This window comes from Mastomys coucha, unplaced genomic scaffold (genome assembly GCF_008632895.1).
Source record: "Mastomys coucha isolate ucsf_1 unplaced genomic scaffold, UCSF_Mcou_1 pScaffold12, whole genome shotgun sequence".
In the NCBI taxonomy this organism is placed as follows: domain Eukaryota; kingdom Metazoa; phylum Chordata; class Mammalia; order Rodentia; family Muridae; genus Mastomys; species Mastomys coucha.
In genome coordinates, this window is record NW_022196894.1 from 65,879,004 (window position 1) to 65,886,862 (window position 7,859).

The following is a 7,859-nucleotide window of genomic DNA, read 5'->3' on the forward strand; positions in this document are numbered from 1 at the left end:
CACTTATTATAAATAAATGCAATCTCCTTCATTGTTGATGAATGTGAAATAAAACTATCAGAGTATCTTAGATAAAAAATCATTAAAGTATATTGCTTAAGACAAATACAATGACTGAAAATGTATTCTCTCTTGTTGAAAAAAGCACAACCAAAAGTACAATCTTATTCAAAAAGTCTTATTACAGTAATAAAATATGCAGGTGGGAGCTTTATAAATGATTTTTTGTGGTAATGAAATAAATCCTTTATTGTATAAAGCCGCAGCACCCTAATGTCCAACTGTTTCCTGGTAGCTGGCGCTGTGTTTGCAGGGCTGTTTTACAGAGTTCACACACTGTGACCTTTCAGCCAGCTTCCATGTGCTTGCCTTTGCTTCTTTCCATTCATCTATTTATATTACTTTGTTTTGTTTGTTTGTTTGTTTCTACTTTCATATATGTTTCTGTTTTGGAAGCACTGTGTCCTCATTTGTATGTGAGTGGAAAACCCTTCAAGAAAATTTGTAGATCTTGTGAGCACCCTTATCTTCCAGGATGCCAAACACACACACAAAGGCAGTTTCTAGCTCAATATTGTTAAGATTTTGTATGAATAAGCGAAGGAACTAAACAATTTGTATTATTTCAGAGACATAGCACATTTTCATCACCACATTATATTTTTCTTAAGTGTATAAAATACATACACATTTTTTTTAACATTAAGATACCTCTGTAGGCAATATTTGTTCATTAAAAATGCCTTTCATGAAGATTACTTCTAAAATTGATAGCGCAGCACAGACATAATGAGAGCCCAGTTTTGCTGGCTATTCTACTCTATCTATGCTATTACTGCTGATGCTGCTAAGTCCAACAAAGAAAATAGCACAGAGCAAGTGGCAGATCTTTCATAAGTCGTTATAGTCAACACGAAGTGTGCACACATGTAACCAAGAACGGAACTTTTAACTAGTAAGACTCTATACGATTTTAAACTTGTTTTTTTTTTAAATATTCATGGACATTATTTTATATATCAGCATCAGTGCACAGAAAATATAAACAGGGAAAAAGCATAAGATAATGGTAATACGAATCCACATCCACAAATACAGATCACAAAATGAAAACTGATCTTATTATACTTACTTACTCTTACTAGTTTAGCACCATGAAAATATCTTGTTAGGTCTTTGCTGATCCTCTCAGCCTTTTCGTGTATATGTAGATTTTGAGGATTGTTTCATACACAGTTTACACAGTGTGTGTATGTGTATGTTGTATGTCAATTTTCTCTGCATATATGCACTCCAGGTTTGCAGATTTTGTGAGTTGTCTTTCATACTGGGGTGCACTGGTCTGTGATGCCAGTCTATCGGTCATTTCTGCTCCTATAACTCCTCACATGTAACTCCTATAAGACTTCTTCATTCACCAAATTAGACCTAAGTGGTATTCTCATTTTAGACAGTTACTGATATCTTGTTTAGGAAGACTAAACATTTGTTCATGTTTCCCTAGAAAATATCACACAGCAGTGCATTAGTACATATCTGTGAATATGTGATGTACATTGGTATTTATTTGTGAAACAGTAACAGAAATCACAAAATCTTAATTTCTAAAAAGTAAAAAAAAAACAATGTGTATTTGATACTGATGATTTTGTATTATATTCCTACAATGTGTCTATTTTAGATTTATGTATATTACTAACATCAAAGCAATAGAAAACTTGGGTTAAATGAATTACCCAAGGTTACAGTTTTATTTTTCTCCTTGAATATTCAAAAATAAAAAATTATGAGTTTCCTGGATTTAATTCAGAATTGGTATTCAGCTAGGGAATTCTGGTTTGTAGTCTGTCTTGGCACTGGATTCTATCTTATCTGGCATAACATAATGTTGTATATCTTTGTCACCTTCCCAGAATAAATGTTATAGATGTATTTTGAAACAGAGGTCATGTTCTTACCAAAAATGTTCTCACTATTATAACAAGAATCCTACCCTCTAAAAAAATCACCACTACCACCACCAAAACAAAACAAACAAAATCCTAACTCAATGAAATATATAGAATATCTACAAAAACAGAAAAGGATCAATAGTAAGGAAAAAATATTGCAGGTGTTCAATCATTTTACTTTGTCTAGTGATACCTTTGACATTTCATTCCTGTGGCATCCTTAAGAATTGTCATGAGAGGCCATTTCTTTGAAAAAATGAAATAAAGAGAATCTAGTAGTGAATAATGATACTTATTCTTCATTTTCTTCTTTCCTTTAGTTACATGTTTAGTGTACAAAACAAATTACATCAATTTTGTAAGGTATGGCATTATGTGTCTTTATCCTCAGCATTCTGCTTTATCCTCAGCAGAATTCTAAGCAGTCATTCTATAGCATGAGACTATACTTTAGAAAAGAATACAACACAAAACATTATCAGTTTTGTATCAGTTTGTATCAGTTTGTCAGATTCATTACAAATACAAAATTCTCTACTTGACAAAATTTCCACTGTTCCCCATCACCTATCTCTTCCTCAGTTGTCCAAACCTTTTTTCATTTGGACAGGCACTATATTAAATCCAGCAAACATTGGCTCTTGGCTTAAATATGCATTCCTCACTAGGTTTCAGAAAGAAGGTAAGGAAAAAGGGAGATTGCAAATTGCCTATTCTAGATCTCCAAAAAAAAAATGTGATATTGTGGTGGTTTGAATGGGAATGGCCACCATAAACAGGTGTATTTGTGTGTTTGGTTACTAGGGACTGACATTAGTAAGAGGTATGGCCTTGTTGGAGTAAATATGGCCACGTTGGAGGAAGTACATCACTAAGAGGTGAGCTTTGAGATCTTAGGTGTTCAAACCAGACTCTGTGGTATAGAACCTTCCTGTTGCCTGCAGATCCACATGTAGAATTTTAAGCTCCTTATGCATCACTGTACCTGCCTGTGTGCCTCCATGCTCCACAGTATGATGACAATGGATCAAACCTCTCTGAATTGTAATCCAGCCCTGAATAAATATTTTCCTTTATGAGAAAAAATACAATGATCTCAACATATCCTAATTATCTCAAAGAAATATCCATTATAACAAACTCATTAAAATACTTGTGAATGGCAGTAGAGGATAAATTATTTAAAATAATTAAATGTTGATTTTTTCCCTCTAATCCTACAATACAAAATGTGTACAATGAAATGGTACTCTAAAATTTGAGATTCTTAGATAAGCTCCATAATCTTACCTTAATGAGAAATGTTAAATTATGATAAAAATAAAAATAAATTCAGTTCAAACATGTGTAATAATGAATATAATATAATCAAATAAAATAACAGTCATTTGATCAAGGACAGATCAATTCTAACTGAATTGATAAATTTTGCATGAATTTTGGTATCATTATACATTTTGTGTATTCAATTTCTTTTGATGGTGTATATTCTAACAACTATTGGCACGTGGGAATGTAAAGCATGATGGAACATTCATGTCTTCAGAGTATCATGAGAGAAGAATGTGCACCTGGCTAGCACACTCATCCAAAAATGATGAAAATCAACCCAAAACTGCCAAAAGACATAAACCCTCAGAGTATCCAACAATCTAAGTGAACCTCATAGAGTGTAAAGCCAAAAACCTTCATGCCAATGTACACAGTAAAATTCTGAAAATGAGATAACAATTTGAGAATATACTGAAAAACTATTACCTTATTTATAGTGAAGAACATTAGAAAGAAAAATTCTGTTCCTTACAGGATATGACTGAAATAAAAAGGGAAGCATCACAATAAGAATCTGTCAATTTGCAAGTATCTCTAATTGTCTTAAGAAACAGACAGTAACTAAAATTATTTCTAAGGAGAGGAAGCCTCTTTAATTTGAAATGCATTTATTGCACCATATGCTACCACTTGCAAAAAGTAAGTCAAGTAATTAAATAAGATGATGTATATTTTTAATTAAGGATTGGCAGTATTCAAAGGTCTAGGAAAGAAAACACCTGCAGAGGGACCCAATAGCTCTACAATGCAAGATTTAAAGTTGATGGCTTAATACAAGGTTCCATTGTAATTTTAGGAAAAAGATATCACAACTATGAACCATGAGACAAAAAGATGAAACGTGTCAAAAACAGAAACTGGGAGATGAGAAGTTTGTACTTTTGTAAAGATTTTGTTTGTTCATTTCTTTTAAACTCAAGATTTTCTTCCCCTCCTGGTCCACCCTCTGACAGTTCCACATCCCATACCTCTTCCTCATCCTCTGTATACACGAGGATGACCCTACCCTCCACCCTACCAGACCACCTACCTCCCTGAGGCCTCCAGTCTCTTAAGGGTTAGGTACATCTTCTCTGACTGAACACAGACCCGGGAGTCCTCTCCTGTATATGTGTTGGGGACCTCAAATCAGCTGGTATATGCTGCCTGGTTGGTGGGCCAGTGCTTGAGTGATCTCTGGGGTCCAGATTAATTGAGACTACTAGTAATTCTATAGGGTTGCTTGCCCTCCTCCTTAGCTTCTTCCAGCTTTTCCCTAATTCAACCACTGGGGTCACAAACAATGGTCCCTATAGACTGAAATATTTGAATCCTTGTTCTGTACTTGGTGGAACTGTTTGAGAAGTATTAGGAGATATGTCTTTGTGAGGTATATATATCATTGGGAATAGGCTTTGGAGTTTTAAGAGCATGGTCATTCTCCCAAGCTTGTGAGTCACATACAAGCTCTTAGCTACTTCAGGACTCCCATGACAGCCAACCAAATGCCACGTTCCCCTCACGGGCCATAAATCCCAATTAAAAAATTTCTAAGGCTCAATAGATGCCCCAGTGTAGGGGAATCGAGGGCAGGGTGGTAGGAGTGGGTGGGTAGGTAGAGGAACACCCTCATAGAAGCAGGGGGAGGGAGGATGTGATAGGGTGTTTCTGGGAGGGAGGGAAACCAGGAAAGCGTATAACAGTTGAAAGGTAAATAAAGAAAGCATCCAATAAAAAATATTGGAGACGAAATAAATTTTCTAATAAAAAAATAAGCCACCTTAATTATTTTATCTCTTAATTGCAGTAGAAAAGTAACTCAGGTAGTGATCGTATTCAACATCATGCTGTAAGAGTGTATCATGTTTCTGGAAAGCTCATCTTCTTTCTTTTTTATTTGTATTTATACTTCTTTTAGACAATATTCTAATATTTTCATAGAAGCATTGTAAATTAAAGGTAGGCTGCCCTTCCATTTCCCTCTTTGTGGACCTTTCAATATTCTTTCAATATTTCTTAGTTAAGAAGTTCAGAATAGATACTGTGAATTTTGATCAAATATACCTACCAACCAATTTCTCTCTTACCCATTATTTCCCCTTACAACTCTGTGTATTCTTGGTTTTGTTCAATTCATTGAGTCCACTTTCTACCATCTTTATGTACGTGAGTGTAGGAATGCCTACCAGAACATGAGTAACATCTCAGTTATTGCACCCCTGGAAAAAACAGACTCTCTCTTTCCCAGCATCCATAATCTGTCTCTTGACAAACATCTACTACTCAAGGCATTTAGTATCTGTTACCCTTTTCTCACCAATCCCCTCCTCTTATTTGTTCCTAAAACAGTGATCAACAGAAAGTGTTGCTCAAAAATACATATTTGTAAAAAAGAAAATGTATATTCCAAAAAAATATGGGAGTTTCTGGTTGTGTCATGTGACACAGACTCACATGGTATCTTGCTGAGGCATACTCATGCAGTACTTTGCTGAGGCAAGACCCATGGGACGACACATGATGTTTGGAAAGAGTACAAATAGGACTCAATGAACAGTGACTGTGAGCTTGCATAGCTAGCCTTGCAATGCTTCATTGGTCTCCCATCTTTACTGATCTTCACTTCATTGAGAGAAGTACAGGAGAAAACTTCTGGTTTCTTCTTGGTTTTGGTACCTCCTACTGATGTGCCATTTTGGCAGAGACCTGGTTGTTTCTTCTGGATCAAGCCACTGCTGCTGATTTATGTTTGGAATCCTGATACTACTGAACTGGACTGCTAGTTTCTTGAGAAATGAAGATTAGAATGACCTCAAAGAAGTACTTCTAAACACAACCACATTCCTTTGTCCTATTTACCATATTTTCTCCCCTAACTCAGTAAGGTAGACTAGAAGGGGTTTGAAATGTTTGAGAACCCGTATTAAATTAGGTTTTGAAAAATAAAAGCCATATAAGTAAAAGCCATATAATAAAATACATATAAGTATCAATTTTAAATCATAAATCATTCCTTAACTTATTCTGATGGTCAAATCACAAGTCTTTGCAATCTCCATTACAAACCTTGTATGTAATTGTTTCACTGTTTTCCTGGGGAGTTGTGTCTACAGTCTACATTAGATACCACTCAGCACCTAGCAAATGTTCAATTCTCTTATATAAAATAAATTTTCTTTTGCATATAACCTACCCATATAATTATATAATCTCTATATTTAAATCAAATCTATAATACATAAAATATCTTACAAAATATAATATATGTACATATTCACAGTATAGCATTGTTTAAAGTTTAATGCTTTCCAAAAAAAAATAATAATAATTGTTTCCAAGTTCACCACAGATGTAATAGTTTTCTAACTATTATAAAGCGTCATTGGTTGAATGAATCTACATATCAAACCCCATGAAAATCATAGACTGAGACACAAGAAAGCTCACTGTCATGTCATAAATATCTGGTCCAGAGGAAGGTCAAAAGATGACAAAGGGACCATTTATAATCAAAAAGAGTCTTCATAGAAAGTCAAAATGTGCTAAGCCTTGAACCTGAACTTTCTAGTATGGAAGAAGTTTTAAAAAAAAACCCACCCCTTTTAAAAAGGAGTCATATATGTTTTACAATCTGAATATAATAATATAATTCACTCTTGGCTGTGATTCCAAAATACCCTTTAGTGTTTACTTTCATTATTGCATGTTACCTTTCCTCATTTATTTCCCAATCAGATGTTCATCTGTGCCTATCCTCTTAATTTTCCAGAGTTCTTGCTCACTTTAGATACTAACCATGAGCAAACAAAAGTAGACATGAAAGCAATGGATGCTACTCTTAGTGATATGAAAGAGGATTTTAGTCTTTGATTTTGTTTTTGTTTTTGATTCACAGCATGACCTATGGAACCAAAGACCTTTTCTACTATGGGAACAATGTAAAAAAGCATAGGGTTAGAGGTTCTATAAGTTCCAGTGTGAGCATTTGTCCGATTTTCCTTTGTGTTTGACACTTGAAGTGAATCTGAGAGAATTTAAAGATAGTGCTCAATTATCCTATTTTTTTCATCCAAACAAAATGTTCTGCAAAAGTAAACATATTTTGATTTTATATATCCAGACTCATTAAAACATCAAGGGATTTGAATGGCTTTATTTTAAAGTATTTGAATTTTGACCTCATTCTGTCTCAGGATGATGATGGTGATGATGATGATGATGATGATGATGATGATGATGATGAAGATGGTGATGAAGATGATGATGATTATTATAATTATATTAATTATTAGTATATTATTATTATTGCTTTTACTTGGGTTTGCTCTATATTTTCAAGCTTAAAGTTTCATAACTTACTTCAGGGTTTTACTTGTTTTTGTGCATTGGCTATAACACTTTTTTTTTTCTTTTAGATATTTTCTTTATTTACATGTAAATTTCTCCATTCCTGGTTTCCCCTCGAAAAAACAAAGAAACAAACAAAAACAACCAAAACAAACCCCTGTTGTCTCCCATTTCCCCATGTCTGCCACCCCGCCCTCTCCCACTTTCTGGCCCTGGCATTCCCCTACACTAGGGCACAGAACTTTCACA